The sequence below is a fragment of the Saccopteryx bilineata genome, chromosome 9 (genome assembly GCF_036850765.1).
Source record: "Saccopteryx bilineata isolate mSacBil1 chromosome 9, mSacBil1_pri_phased_curated, whole genome shotgun sequence".
Classification (NCBI taxonomy): Eukaryota; Metazoa; Chordata; class Mammalia; order Chiroptera; family Emballonuridae; genus Saccopteryx; species Saccopteryx bilineata.
The window spans coordinates 57,655,121-57,671,960 of NC_089498.1; positions in this window are offsets into that span (position 1 = coordinate 57,655,121).

Sequence of the window (16,840 nt, forward strand, 5' to 3'; positions counted from 1 at the left end):
ATTATAAGGAGTGAAATAAGTAAATCAGAAAAAAACAAGAACTACATGATTCCATACATTGGTGGAACATAAAAATGAGACTAAGAGACATGGACAAGAGTGTGGTGGTTACTAGGGGTGGGGGGAGGGAGGACATGGGAGGGAGGGAGGGAGAGAGTTAGGGGGAGGGGGAGGGGCACAGAGAACTAAATAGAGGGTGGCGGAGGACAATCTGACTTTGGGCGAGGGGTACGCAACATAATTTAATGACAAAATAACCTAGACATGTTTTCTTTGAATATATGTACCCTGATTTATTAATGTCATCCCATTACCATTAATAAAAATTTATTAAAAAAAAAAAAAAGAAGTGGACTAGACTAGTGGATTGCCAATTGCACATGGGAATTCCAGTCCTTGCCCATTCCTGTTAGATGGGTCCCTTGGCCTTCCCCCTATTCAAACTGGAACAATGGGTTTTGGGGATCCTCCTTTTCCTCAGCTATCTCTATCATATAATCCTATAACCTATAAACATGCCACATGCACACCAGCCATTTTATTGGTAGCTTCTGGGGACATTTATTTCAGCAGCTGGAACCCCTGTTCTGCTTTAAACTTCTGCCAAAGCTCCAAAAGAACTTTATTAGATTTGCCATATAATTTCTTCCTATCTGCCCTGGCTGCAATAAAATCTACCCATATCTGTGTTCAAGTAACCTTCACAGCCTTGATTTTTTTCTTAGTTGGGGGGAAGGGGTGGCATCATGAGCAGCAGCCCTCATAATTTTATGATCTTATGCTGCCTCCACCTCACTCAAATCTGCTATTATCTATGTAACAGTATTGATGGGCTGCCTCAACTAGGGGTTCAAGATAGCCATTAGAGATCAAAAATACATTCCCTCATATTTGCCATAAACATTTCTTTATCTGTCCCATGGACCTCAGGTTAAAAGCAGTATTCTTTATACCCAGTTGTCAGAGGACCTGCTTCAGTTTAGTATATAACTGCCACCAACTCATCACCCCCAGCAAGTCTCCAGCATTCTGTCAGACCATATAAATGGCAGCCATCACTCATTCTAATAGGGTTAGGCTTCCTGGGTTGTCATAGCATTTCTAAAGATGCTGTATCAAGGAGGAGCACATTGCAATGGCAGCCAATTATTCTATCTCTGTTCCAGAGAGTAGATGTCATCCACCCCTATGTTCTACAACTGCAGCAACCAAGCTGCCAGGGGCTTGGCAGGTTTCTACCTGAATTTAACCCCTAACTCTATCAGCTCTGTCTGGATATAAGGCCAGACCACAGATTGCTAAATTACTTGCAGAGTGGGTTGTGCCTGCCCCAATGCACCAAATGCTGGGTTTTTACCTTCTGGGTGACCAATGGCCAAGATCTGAGTCTGCGGATAGCAATTTCAGCCCAAACCTCCTCCTCCTCCTCAAAAGAGAAGGAATTGGAAACACTTGCTGCCACCAACTCAGAGCCGCTCCATGGGCATGACTGCAGCTTCTTCAGCAACTGCTTCAACTCTTGCAGCTGCTGGCCTTCAGCCTGAAGCTGAAACTCAGTTTCTCTACCAACCATCACTGTTAAAGTTCAGCTTCTAGGGCACAGTGGAGCTCATGAACCTGTAATTCCTTCTCCAGAGATTGTTCCAGTTCCCAACGTCATTGGTGTTCAGCCTGCATTTCACATTGCAGCTCTCAAAAGCAATTTACCTCCTTCTCTAGCGCTCATTCCAATTCAAGCTATCATTGGTTCTCAGCCTGTAGCCTGAACTGCAGTTCTCGAATCTGCAACTCTTTTCCAGAGACCATTCCAGCTCATGCCATTGTTGACACTCAATCTGCAGCTCCTCCTAGAACTTTTGACCTTGGGCAGCCTTTTGCACAGAGCTTTTAGTTTCTTCTCACAAATCTGTAAAAAAACACCCAGTCCAGGATCCCCAAAAGGATATCCACAGGGAACCATATACTAGAGAACAACAACCACTCCTTCAAGGGTGTTGGCAGCTCCATACTGATCTGATCCAAATTCTGCCCACTATACCAGAAATAACGCTGGTGGTTGAAGCCAGGCAGGTTTGCATTGAAATTGGGCAGATAATATAGGAACTGTGGAGCTCAAAAGCATTGGGCCATTACCCATTTATTGGAGGCTCGCAGAGACAGGTGAGAGGATAAACAAAGAAAAATTGCTTTTCACAGTAGATGGTAAGGGATCAGGAAAACTGCCGCTCACATTGGCGGCTAAGAAAATCAGGGAACCACATTATTCAGTGGTGGGAGAGCAACCGGAGAAACACCACTGAGGGGAAGCACCCATAGCTTTGAAAGACACACATGTGACTTTCTGCTACATGCTCATGCACTAATTGTGCAAAGTGTTTGCATGGGGAAACCAATGAGCAAGCCTAACACAGCTGTTTTCCCCACATTAAACTATGCAAATTCCTTGCCAGCTCAAAGAATGTTATTCACTTTCTTTGGTTGAAAACTCAGGCACAAATATTTATCTATAGCCACTTTGCTTGTTTCCATAATATGTTTTATATTACATGTTAACCCTTTTAATGCTACAATCAGAAAACATAGCCAATATTTTCCTAGGAATAAATCCTATTATATTTTTTATCATCAGTATTTATCATATATTCAGCGGGCATAACTTGCAAATTATGGAAATACAGTTATAATGTTTTATTTTGTATAACAAATATATATAGAAACTATATGTGCAGGCATGTAGGAATATGCTCTTGTTATTTCTTTTATAATGGATACACTAGTATATGATTGAAAAATACAAATGCACTCGATTTAAAATTCAAAGTCTAAAAAAAATAAATAAAATAAAAATAAAAAAATAAAATTCAAAGTCTTTACAACAAGAGCATTGTAAAGACCTAGGCCTCATTTCTTAAAACTTTCCCACTCATCCATCATGCTTCAGCCCATTGGTTTCTTGTTGTTCTTCAAATTCAGTACTCCTTAAACATTAGTTGAAATCAGGATCTCCTAGGCTATAGATTTCTGTAATAAGTTTGAGGTAGAGGCCAAAAATTTCCCCAATAGGTTCCCAGATATTGGTGATGCTGCTAGTTCAAGGACCCCACTTTGAGAATGCCTGCTCAAACTAAGAAAGATGCTTTTCATTTCAGGCCGTTTCAATTTTTATTTTCTCCACCTGAAAAGATCTTTCTCCAGGTGCATTTTCTTGATATTATTCGGGCTTGCACTCAATCATCACATTCTCAGTGAGGAATTTCCTGATAAATGGCATATCTAAAGTAGCATTCCTGTGACTCTGTCCTGCTTTATTGCTATAAAACTTCTCTCTCTCTTTGTGTCTGTCTGTCTCTGTTTGAACACACATTCACATCACACATTATAAAAACATTTGTGTTTATACAGTAACTAATATGTAATATGCTTATAAATAGATAAATATAAAACTATTTTTATTTATTTGCATATATGCTACCTTCTGCACAAGTGTGTAATATTCTTGGTAAAGAGGTGTTTTGTTTATTTACTTTCATATCTTCAGCAAGTAGAACATACCTATCACATAATAGACTTACAACAAAAAATTGTTCAGTGAATGTATACATTATAAATTTGCATGCTCCCTTTCCAAAAAAATAGCAAAACTGAAACACTTATTAAAACTGAAATTTGAGGCTACATAAAAAAAGTTATATAAAATGTAAAGTAAATTGGTCCTTATGGAGCACTGCAATGGTATGAGAGAAAAAACATTAGACATAGAATAATAATTCCTGGATTTAAGCCCCAGACCATACCACTTACCAACTGTGGGAGTATGAAGAAATCTCACTTTCTTCACCCATGCAATGGAAATTATAATGACTACATGGTTATGAGGATTCAATGGGATAAAATATTTTTAAAAACCTGTCATTCAATAAGTACATGTTTATTGGGTTTTTTTTTTTCATTTTTCCAAAGCTGGAAACGGGGAGGCAGTCAGACAGACTCCCACATGCGCCCGACCAGGATCCACCCGGCATGCCCACCAGGGGGTGATGTTCTGCCTCTCTGGGAGGTCGCTCTGTTGCATCCAAAGCCATTCTAACGCCTGAGGCAGAGGCCACAGAGCCATCCCCAGTGCCCGGGGCCATCTTTGCTCCAGTGGAGCCTTGGCTGCGGGAGGGGAAGAGAGAGTCAGAGAGGAAGGAGAGGGGGAGAGGTGGAGAAGCAGATGGGCACCTCTACTGTGTGCCCTGGCTGGGAATCGAACCCGGGACTCCTGCACGCCAGGCCGACGCTCTACCGCTGAGCCAACCAGCCAGGGCCTGCTTATTGGCTTTAAAAAGTTTCTAATCTCCTTTGGCACAATCCTGTAATTCATATTTCTTGACATCTCCAAATAATCGTGAACCTACAAAGTCAGAGAATTTGCTAACATAGAAATAGAAACCTCTTCCTTCTGATTACTTTGTATACATTAACATAAATCTCAGGAGGCTCTTACTTGTCTAACAGTTGATATTTTATGGCATGGAAAAGCAAAAGTTCTCATTACTGAACATTCTTCTAATTTGAACCTTATTCTCATTCTTTTACACATCCAAGTCTTCTTAAAAAGAATTATCTTTTTATAGAATATATTTCAGCACCACTACTGTACTTGTTATACAAATAAAGAATATGTATATTTGAGTAGTGGGAGAGAATAGATACTACTTGAAAGAAATTTTGGGGTGAAACATACAATCTACTTTTTATCTTACTTGAACTGATTCAAGGCTTATTTTCAATTACTTAGCTCTCAATATAAGTAGATGTTCTACCAAGAGACAGAACAATTTAGAAGTAGTGATATGAGAACATTAAGGGTAAAGAAGATACCATTTCTCTCTGCCAGAAGTTGTTTTCATTGAAAATGTCTTATTTTTAGCTTTAAATTGATTTTACTTTACTGGGATAAGACCTATTTCATTTAAAATCAAACAGACTTTTGAAATAACCCTTGAGAGGAAGAATGGCTGAATTGTTATGAAAATGCATCCTAGAACCAATACAAATTTGCATTGTATCTATGTATGACATTGAGTAAGTTCTTCAACTGCTCTAACTCCATTTTCTCTTACACAAAATGGAAATAATAAAAACATTTATTTTATATTTTTGTTGTGAGGAATAAATAAAATGGTAAACATAAAATCCATATGGCATTCATTCAATCAAAGCTATTAATATTATCTCAGAAATCTTTCTTTTTTTATTTATCTATCTAAAATATATGGCTCAAGTTTAACTCAACCCTCTTTAGGAATTACACTCTATAGTTCTCAATTATCTTATTGGGTGCATGCACAGTAAAAGCCAGAGAATGAAACTAAACTATGAGGCATACAGAGTAGGAACCAAAATGATAACCATAAAAGGAAGGTGACAAATCTTGGGAAAAGATTAGCTAGAATAAGGGCCTGAAACCCCAGAAAATTTATGAAAGGTTTGGATCTAGGAGAAGGCACTAGCATAGCCCTGGTAAGATCCAAGAAAGTGATTGGATAGACTGAAAGTAAGCTTACCCATTCCCACAGCCAAGGAATTGTAATCAAAGCTTAATAAAAGCCCTAGACACTCTCTGCCATTGGCAGCCATGGGGACTGAACTTCAGCACCAATTGTTAGCCAGATGGAAACAGAGACTATGTTGGACTACTAGAGCCTTGGATGCTGGGCTAAGGGTACACAGCTCTAGGTCTTGGCCCTCTTCCTGGGCTTGGAGAGGACAAATGCAGGCCCATAGTCCCAGTGGCTAGACTTCAGCAGCAAAATGAGCCACTGGGCATTGTGTACCTGAGGGTAGTTCTCTGTTTTTGTTCCAAAAAATCTTGCCACTATACCTTAAATCTTCCTATGTGTGTATTTCTGAATAATTTCCTGTGATACTGTGGAAGAATCCTATTTCCTTCGGCAACAATAGGGCCAATAAATCATTAAACTTTGAAAAGAGCACAAAAATGTTATCTACTTGATGTTTATAGTAAGGATTAGAGACCAGAAAAAGGCACTTAGTCCTAATAATCTGGTTGTTTATGGTTCAGAGTTCACCTCAGAACTATAAAATGAACTTTGTTTCTATCATTTTTAGGTCTATTTTATCTATAACCAATCAATTTATACTCTACAGATAAATGGACATCCTGTCAGACACTAAAATAAATTAAACGTGGCTTAGTGAACTATTTATATTGGTTTACATAAATCCCTCAGATTGCTAGAAAATACCATGTACATTTCAAGAAGCTTCTCATATAAACTGTTCCCTTGATAAAGCCTGAATAGCTTTCCAGTTGATACTTAATTCCCTTAATATCTCATTCTCATTGTTAACACAGTTTCATGACTATAATCAGACTTATATCTAACATGTTCAATGTTGCATCAAAAAAGTTTATGAGAGCACTAGAGGATAAAGTACATGCACTCCCAAATAGAAAATTGTTTATATTTGACCTATCAGTTCATCTAGAAAATAAGTTTACCATACTCATAAAATACATTCTGAGATAAGGTTATCAGCTTCACCTTGTTGATTTAATGAATGTGAAATTGCAGTGATGTTGGAAAGTTTTATTTCACCATCTCCTCTAATAAAGGGAGATAGACATCAATAATTGAAATGATTGGGCATATTATATTCAAAGGTTTTGGAAGATTTAACATGTCTCAGCAAATCATGACAGTATAGTGGCTGAGTCTTTATGTTCACATATATTATATTCAATGGCACATATTTTTTTACTATTATCTTTCAAATGCAATGCCAGGTACTGAGGAAACAAAAGGAAATGATTTATCCTTCAAGGAGCTTATAATCTAGAAGAGAGGTCAATGAACAGAAGTAAGTGCTATTAAAATGATCAGGCCCTGGTTAAAACAGAAATAATAAATTTCAGTCAGGAAGCTGAGAAAATATTTCTCAAAGATGAGCTTAATTAAAAAAAATAATCCAATTTATATTTACAAATATGTTTCCATTTTCTTCACAGGGTCTCTTAATCCAAAAAGTAAATGATTATATGGATTTTTGCTCAATAAATATCCCAACATACATTGCTTTTAGTATTCTACTTTTACCACAGTAGACCTTAGGAAATCAAGAGAAGTAATCCAACTCTGAATCAAAAAAAACCTCATAGGTGACTGTTTGCTTCTATAACTTTTATAATTTTATTTGTAAAATTTTGTCCATAATAATTTGTACCTAATCCTTTTACATTAATATTTTTTGTAATTACACAAAAATATTTTTAATTTTATTTATTTATTATTATTTTTTACAGAGACAGAGAGTCAGAGAGAGGGATAGATAGGGACAGACAGACAGGAACGGAGAGAGATGAGAAGCATCAATCATCAGTTATTCATTTCGACACATAGTTGTTTATTGATTGCTCTCTCATATGTGCTTTAACCATGGGCATTCAGCAGTTGGAGTAACCCTTTGTTCAAGCCAGCAACCGTGGGTCCAAGCTGGTGAGCTTTTGCTCAAACCAGATGAGCTCACGCTCAAGCTGACAAACTTGGGGTCTCGAACGTGCATTATCTGCATCCCAGTCTGACGCTCCATCCACTGTGCCACAACCTGGTCAGGCATAATTACACAAAAATATATTAATACAGTGGTATTAGTAAAAATTTGTAAATTAATAAATTACACAGGTTTGATCTGTGTTCATTTTTTTAACTCAAAAGGATGTGAGATACCAGTTTAGAATATAAAAACTGTTACTTCTCAAATCCCTTAGATTTCCTTTGTTAATATATTAATTTTCTAAATATCCTTTGATTTTTATCATTTAGAATAATAATGGAATGTTAATATATAATTTGTGTTTAAAAACTCCTGTGGTTCAGACCCTGGCTGTTTGGCTCTGTGGTAGAGCGTCGGCTCAGTATGTGGAAGTCCTGGGTTCGATTCCCAGACAGGGCACACAGAAGAAGCACCTACCTGCTTCTCTGCCCTTTCCCCTCTCCTTTCTCTCCATCTCTCTCTTCCCCTCCCAAAACCAAGACTCCATTGGAGCAAAGTTGGCCCCAGCATTGAGGATGGCTTCATGGCCTATGCCTCAGGCACTAGAATGGCTTCAGTTACAACAGAGCAATGGCCCAGATGGGCAGATCATTGCCCCCTAGTGGGTATGCCAGTTGAATCTTGGTTGGATGCATGTGGGAGTCTATCTGCCTGACTCCCTACTTCTCACTTCAGAAAAATACAAAAAAAACAAAAACAAGTCCTATGGTTCAGGCACTATATTCTAAGCTTTCTAGAAAATCACTCCTCTTTTACAACAATTCTATGAAGCATGTGGTATTAATAGACCAATTTTAAAAATAAAAAAATTTGAGTTCTGACTTGTCTAATATTAATTAGCTTGTAAGTGACTCAGTTTCCAGATCCAATTCTTAAAAACCAGGCTTCATAGACTGGACTTTCATTAAACATCATAAATTGGTCACAATTTGTTTAAGAGATGTGAGATACATTCACTCTTAACTAGTTCTTTTTCTGTTCTATGGCTGTAAGATGAAAGTATTCTACCAATAAAAAGCATTTTAACAGTAAAATTTAAATAGATGATGTAGATAAGACTGATTCCTAACATTCAGGAAAAATGTAACTTTGTGAATTCCTGCTAAGTACTGAAAAAAAAATAGAGAAATCTATAAACTTAAAAGCCTTCTCTCTTTAGCAGAATCTATTCCAATTTCTTTTTAATACTAGACCTCAATAGATTTACAACTGACATATATAAATTCAGGACTCTGACACATCAAAATACTTATCCATTTAAAGAATAAATAAATAATGAAAGAATAAATGAAAGCTGACTAACACAAAAGTTCACTGCTCCTCAATTCTTCTAGTTCCCTTATGTAGGCAGTGGCACACTCATCTGCTTCCCTACAGTTCTTTACCTAACCCTTGTAAGAAGTTTCCTCACAGTTCTCTGCTCACCTTTCCATTTTGGGAGTTATTAGTTTCCTTATTTTTATACTACATGTACAGTTTGGATCTTTGCACCTTCCTTGAAAGGAAATATACCTGTGGTGGGCAGGCACTTAGGCATTAGCAAAGCAAAGAGGATGGACCAGGTACAGACCTAGAAAACTGGTAAAAATAAGACAAGTGACTCCACAGCTGACTTGAGAAACAGAGGCATTGATTATAGACCCCTTGCCCTGGTGCTGACCAATTAATGGAGACCATGATCCTGAAAGGACACACCTGAAGAACTGATGCATATTCTATTAAGATCCTCCCCTGGGACTTCCTCTAAAGTCTGCAGTCTTAAAAGCCCTTAGAATGAAGGACACAGAATAGTTCCCCTCCCGGGAGCATGCTCACACCTTTTTTCTTCTCTCTCCACCCCCACAAACACTTTATAATACTTTATCCTAAGATCCAAAAGTCCCTTCCTTTACCTCTGTAACTTGTGCCCTAAAGCCCATTTCTTTTACCTCTATGACTTTCTATATAAAATATCTCTTATAATTTGCATCTTGGCTCTGAATTCTTTCCTACCCAGAATTCAAGTACCAAGGTAGCTGAACTAAGGTCCAATTTGGCCTCACTTGTCCAACACCTTGTGCCATTTTTATTCTCACTGCCATCAACATACCCTTCTAATATCTTGGCTGATGCCCCACTGTAATAAAAGATAGATAAACAGGAGAAAAACAGTGCCGACGAGGTCACTTATGGGAGGTTACCAGGAAATGTACAGTAAAAAAGCATAAGATTATGATACAGATTTATGTTTTTGGCTTCTTCACTGATAACAGTGCCTACACATTTAGAATCATCCTTTTCTTCTTGGTACCAAGAGGAAACATTCTTAGAAATGGAAAGTTTCCATATGAATGTAAATGTTTCTTACAAAGGGGTAACTTCTCACTTTTTAGAGCTTCTCCTGTAACTGCTTTGAATGAACAAGACAAACAAAAAAACAAAAATCTCATAGACATAGACAAGAGCATGGTGGTTTCCAGAGGTAAGAGGGGTGAATGTGTAGTAATGGGTATGGGGGTCCAGTATACAGTGAGAGAAAAAGATGTGACTGGGGTGGTGGGCACACAATGCAACATACAGATGTTGTATCATAGAATTGTACACTTGTAACCTAAGTAATTTTATTAACCAAGGTCAACCCAATATATTTAATTAAAAAATAGTAACCAGGTCAAATATGTATTAACCAAGTTAAAATAATTGGTATGCAGAGGCATATATTTTTGAAGTAGTATACTTTGATCTCTTTTAATAGAAACAAAACAAATTTAAAATGGCATATTAGGTATGACAAAGTACAACATAAAATAAAGAAAATTTAAAGGTGATCATTTTTTTCATTTTTATAAATTTATTTTCCAAGCTTGATTTCATTCAGTGTGATACTCATCTATATACTTTTTGTACATAGACATCATCCTATGATTGAGAGCCAAGGATCAAACTTATATGAGCTTATATTCTCCATTATTATATTTTTAAAAGACCCACAAAATCTGGAACCCAATATGCTTTTTGTTAAGTATGATGTTTATTTGCTTCATAATCTGTCCTTGAAATGGTAAAGTGGGAGTAAAAAAAGCAATTTTCATTTGTTATAATTGGATGAGAAACCCAGTATGTTGTTTATATACAAAGATCTGACCACAAATTGAGACATTTTTGTATTGTCATTATTTTTACCTTTCTCACTGTTCTAATAAATGTAAGTATTTGAAAATTATTATTAGTGAACTTTGTTGTTTTTTTTTAACCAAAGAAAATAATATCCTGTCACTTTACAAATTTTGTGCTCCAACTTGTTATTTCTCAACAATAACTGGAACCAAGACAAAGGACTGCTAGATGATGCTGAATTATTTCTGGATGGCAGGGGACATAGCCCAGGATCACTTCCACATTTCTTTTGCAATGGTTTTCAAATTAAATACTTTCATGGTCAAAACTGGCTACCACTGTTCTATTCATCACCATTTAAATATAAGAACCACTAAAACAGAAAAAAAACCTCATAGACAAGAGTGTGGTGATTGCTGGGGAGAGGCAGAGTGGGTGAAGGTGCAAGAGAGTGCAGGAGAAATAAATGATGATGAAAGTAAACTGGACTTAGAGTGGTGAATACACAATACAGTGTACAGATAACACATTGTGGAATTGTGCACCTGAAACCTGTATAATTTTGTTAACCAGTCTCACCTCAATAAAAACAAAAAATATAAAATGATTACTGATTTTTTTTAAAAAAGTCATCTATGATCTCTCTTTTCCATGATAACAGATGGAATGAATATAAATAATTGAAAACACCACCTGCTCAGTGCTTAATGCAGGAGGAAGAAACACCTGTGCCATTTGAGATGGAAAACATATTAGCTTAAACTCAGCATGCCACTATAAAATCAACCACAAAAACTGCAAAAATACTGAGGGTGTAGGATGAGATATTGTGTGAGAGATAGTACCAGTTTTCTATTCAAAAATTTTTGTCTGAAGACTCAAACGGAGTGACTGATGAGTCCTCTATAGAACTTCTTCAAGATCTCAGCTCTTGCTATTTAAAATATGAAAATGAGAGTTCTTGTGAAGGCAACCAGTCATCTACAAAGTGCATTAGAAGGAGCAAAATATGGCCTACGGAGTACTTAGTTGTAGCTACAGCTGCCCTGTTGCCAAGAATGAGAGAAAAAATTGTTTTCAGCAGTCTTTCATTGATGCCAAAATTCATACCTCAGAAAAATTTTATTTATCTCTACATTTAGTCACTAATAAACCAAAGTTGTGTATTGCCTCTCTTAGCCTGCTGACCAGAGGAAGAAAGACTCTCCTCCCTTACAAAGCCTGTTTTTTAGTTACTTTCTATTTTTTTTTTAGGTATCACCTTCAGTTAGGCAAGTGATACCTAATGTGATAAAGCTACATTTGACTAGTAGTTGTAGATTTTATTTTGAAAAGTTGATCTTGAGTATTATATTTTACATATGTACATATCCCTTCAGCTTAAAAATGAAAAGAATATTCACAATTATTAGATTTCAGTTATTGTTAATTGGTATAGTTCAGCAAATCTACTATTATAGGTTTCATATCTGAACAAGTGAATCATTATTATAAGAAAAATTGGAGCCAAGTTTCTTTATTTTTCAGTTTTGTTGAATATATAATTGACAAAATTGGCCAATTGTGCAAGTTTAAGGTGCACAACATGTTGATTTTATGTGTATATGTTGCACAATTATTACCACAATCAAGTTAGTTAACAAATCCATAACTTTACAGAATTACCTTTCTCTTTGTGGTGAGAATACTTAAAATTTACTCTGGAGTCAACTTTTCAGTATACAATTCAGAACTGGTAAATATTTATTTACCATGCTATACATTAGATCCTTTGAATTTCTTAATCATATAATTGGATGTTTATATCCTTTGAGTACCTTACCCACTTTTCACACCTCCTTTACATCTGCCCTTGACAACCACCAATCTACTGTTTCAGAGAGTCTATATTTTTAGATTCCATATATAAATTAGATTATATAATATTTCTCTTTCTGTCAGATATATTTTGCTAATCATAATACCCTCAAGCTTTATTAACATATTGATGCTACATGCAAATTACAAGATTTTATTTTTTGATATAGCAGAATAACATTCTCATGTGTGTGTGTGTATTGTGTGTGTGTGTGTATATATATATATATACATCATTTTTATATATTCATCCTTTGATAGATACTTAAGTTGTTTTACTGTCTCATCTATTGTATATAATACAGTAATGAATATGGCAGTGCAGATATCTCTTCAAGATAATAATTTCATTTTCTTCAGACATATATTATAAAGCAAGATTGCTGGATCATATTGTAATAGTTCTATTTTTAATTTTTTTAATTTTTTGAGAAACTTGTACTTTTTCATTCTTCTGAATGTTTTCATTTTTACTAACACCATTTATTGAAACGACTATTCTTTCCCCATTGACTATTCTTTGCTCTCTTGTTAAATAGTAAATGACCACATATACATGAGATCATTACTGGGCTCTCAATTCCATTCAGAGTGGGAATCAGAGTTTGCCACCACAAAATGTGCCTTATTGATCATTCATTATTTTATGCTAGTTATTTTTAAGAAACAAAAGACTCAGGAAAACTTTCATCTTTCCTCTGACTTCTTAAAATATAAGGTCTATCAGAAAGTTCTGTCCATTTTTGGAATAAAACAAAATAAAAATTTTTCTTACCATCAATAAACTTTATTAAATAATATAATTGCCATTATTATTAATGATTTCTTGCCAGCGTGAGAGCAATTTGTATATCCCATTTTTGAAAAATGCTTTATCTTCTGATGCAAAAAAATTGAACCAGTGCTTGTTTGATATCTTCTTCATTTTTGAATTTTTTGCCCTTCAAAAAATTTTGTAAGGACAAAAACAAGTGATAGTCGAAGGGTGCTAAGTCCAGGGAATATGGTGGATGCGACAGACATGCTTCTGTAGCATTTCTTCCTTGTTGAAATTTGTAAAAATTAGTGGTGTAAATGAACTTTATCAGTAGCCATGGGTACACTATTGCTTCACACATAAGACTAACGTGAATCAACTTTGTTTTAGTTACTTTGCTATGTCAGTATGTATACATTAAGTGATAAAAATAGAGAGGCACACATGCGCCAAATAAACATGTGCTTACATGTTGAAACTTGTTGTGATAAAAACAGAACTTTCTGGTAGACCTTATAATTTATATAGAGGCTCTATTCCTGGAATGAAGATATCACCATAAATAACTATAGTATTAAATCATGTGCAACAAACAGGGAGAAACTTAGCAAGGCCCATTTGATCAAAGTCCTCCATGTGTCCCATTGTAAAAGATGGACCAGCAAACCATTATTTACCAAAAATTTGCCTTTCTATCTTTATGTGAACTACCTCCTTGACCTTTAAAGTCTCAAACCGCTACCCACCCACCTCCACATTTCTCCTTAGCTCAAGACAGCACATAAGCCTGAACTGCCTAATTTGACCTTGAGTCTCACATTCTTATGGCATCTTGTATATACAGATATTATAAATTTAAATATTTTCTTCTGTTAATCTCTCTGAAATAAATTTGACTATTAGAATGGCTGGAAGAACTTAGAAGGATAGAAAGAAAATTATTTTTGCCACTTTATATTTCCACTGATCTACGTGTCTGTTTTTATGTAAATACAAGTATTAGTTACTACAGCTTTGTAATATAATGTGTATAATGTGCAATCAGGAAATATGATGCCTCTGGCTTTGTTCTTTTTTAATAAGATTGCTATGGCTATGTGGAGTTTTTGTGGTTTTATACCATGTTTAGGTTGTTGTTTTGTTCTGTGTCTGCAAGACATTGGAATTTTCATAAGGATCACACTGAATGGCTTTGGGCAGAAAGTTTGGACATTTTTGGCATTATTAGTAAGTATAATCTCAGATATAACTCCTTATAGAAATATTTTGTTATGCTATAAATTTAAAAAGTGGTGAAGAAAATGTGTAAAATGATAGAAGAACACAAGGATAAGCTGAAAAGTATCTTACCATATAAGTCAGAAAAGAAAAAATTGAGCATCAAAATCCATAACAATATTAATGGGTTACAACCCATTAAATAAAATTAGAAATGAGAGAATGTTATAGCTTATAATAAAATGCCACCTAATAAAAGTAAAGGAAATAACAGACTTAAGAAATACTATTTTGACATCATATTAATATTTGAGTCAAGCCTGACCAGGTGGTGGTGCAGTGGATAGAGCATCAGACTAGGACAAAGAGGACCCAGGTTTGAAGCCCTAAGGTCACTGGCTTGAGCACAAGCTCATCAAGTTTGAGCAGAGGCTCACCAGCTTGAGCACGGAAGCACTGGCTTGAGTGTGGATCATAGATATGAACCTATGGTAGCTGGCTTGAGCCCAAACGTCACTGGCTTGAAGCCCAAGGTTGCTGGCTTAAGCAAGGGGTCACTTGCTCTGTTGTAGCCTCCTGGTCAAGGCACAAATGAGAAAGCAGTCAGTGAACAACTAAGGTGCCACAACAAAGAATTGATGCTTTTTATTTCTCTCCCTTCCTGTCTGTTTATCCCTACACTGTCCCTCTCTCTCTCTCTCTCTCACACACACACACACACACACACACACACAAACAAACACACGCACACACACACAAATTGAGTCAAGCAAAGAGCAACATAGTAACTCTACAATGGAGAAAACTGAATATCATTATCTTAAACAATTACACATCAAAGTACACATCCCCAATAGTGAAACAAACTAACATTATGCACCTATTGATATGATGCATTTGGAATGATATATTATTATTTCTGTAGTATTCCTACTGAATTAAGCAAATAAAAAGAAAACTTTTAGGCTCAGATTACAATGTAGGGACTGTAAGAGGCAACAAGGGAGAAGGTGAGGTGAGGTGAAGGAAGGTAGAGAGAGAATAGAGGGTGATGGAGAGAGACTTGACTTGGGGCAGTAAACACAAAATGCAATGTACAGATGATATATTATAAAATTGTACACCTAAAACCTGTATAATTTTATTAAACTATATAATAAAGTCAATTTTCTGGCCTGTGGTGGTGCAGTGGCTAACAAGTCACCCTGGACATTGAGATCACTGATTCGAAACCCTGGGATTGCCTGATCAAGGCACATATGGGAGTTGATGCTTCCTGCTTCTCCTCCTTCTTTCTCTCTCGCTCACTCTGTTTCTCTCTTGTAGCCACAGCTAGATAGAAACACATTGGCCCCAGGTGCTAAGGATGGCTCCATGGCATCTGTCTCAGGTGTTAAGAAGAGCTTGGTTGCTGAGCAATGGAGCAATGCCCCAGGTGGGCAGAGCATTATCCCCTAGTGGGCTTGCAAGGTGGACTCTAGTTGGGGCACATATGGGAGTCTGTCTCTCTCCCTTCCCTCCTCTCACTGAATAATAAAAAATGTATAGTTTATAAAAAATGAGCAGTAATTGAAAATACTTTTCAGAAACATAAGACATGTCCACAAGAAATAGTTTTTTCAAATGCTATTCATTTCTCCAAATATTAAAAATCAACACAAATAAAATATTAGGTAATTCAAGAAATGGTGGCATGAGAGATCTCCTTGGTCTTTTCCCTTAAAATTTCAACAATGAACAGATATAATACCACAAAGGATTCCCTGTTTTACAGAAAAACATGTCTGAGAGATCTGTGTTTGGAACACCTAAAGGTGGGCAAGTAGGAGCCTACTGGGAAGGTGAGAAGAAAAAAGAGCTGAGATGAATCCCAGATACAGCCCTGCAGTTCATAGTTTACTATAGGGCTCAGCCTAGAAAGAGCAGAAATCAGATTGTGTCTGGCACTTTATTCAGCAGGAAGGGCCAAAGAGATTTAGTGAACATTCCTGCAGGAGTGGGCAGAATGAGGTGCAGATAAGCCCAGTGATTTGGACAAGGATAAAGTACAAAGATGGGGCCATAGTAGTCTTGCATTTGGCATTCCAGACAAAAACAAAAAACAACCCCCCCCCCCACAAAGCCATAGAGTCTGACCACCTTCTCTTAGCCTCCTAGAACTCATCTCCTCTAACACTCAATTACAGGTTACAGAACACATTATCTTCAAACACTAGAAGTGGTACTACAGAAACACTTTTCCCTGAGTGAAAGGCATGCTATGTAACTAATCTCTGCAGTGGCCCACTGGTTGCCATTGCTGGGAGGGCAAAGCAACAAAGAAAGGTGGATTCGCCCAGTTTACCTCACACC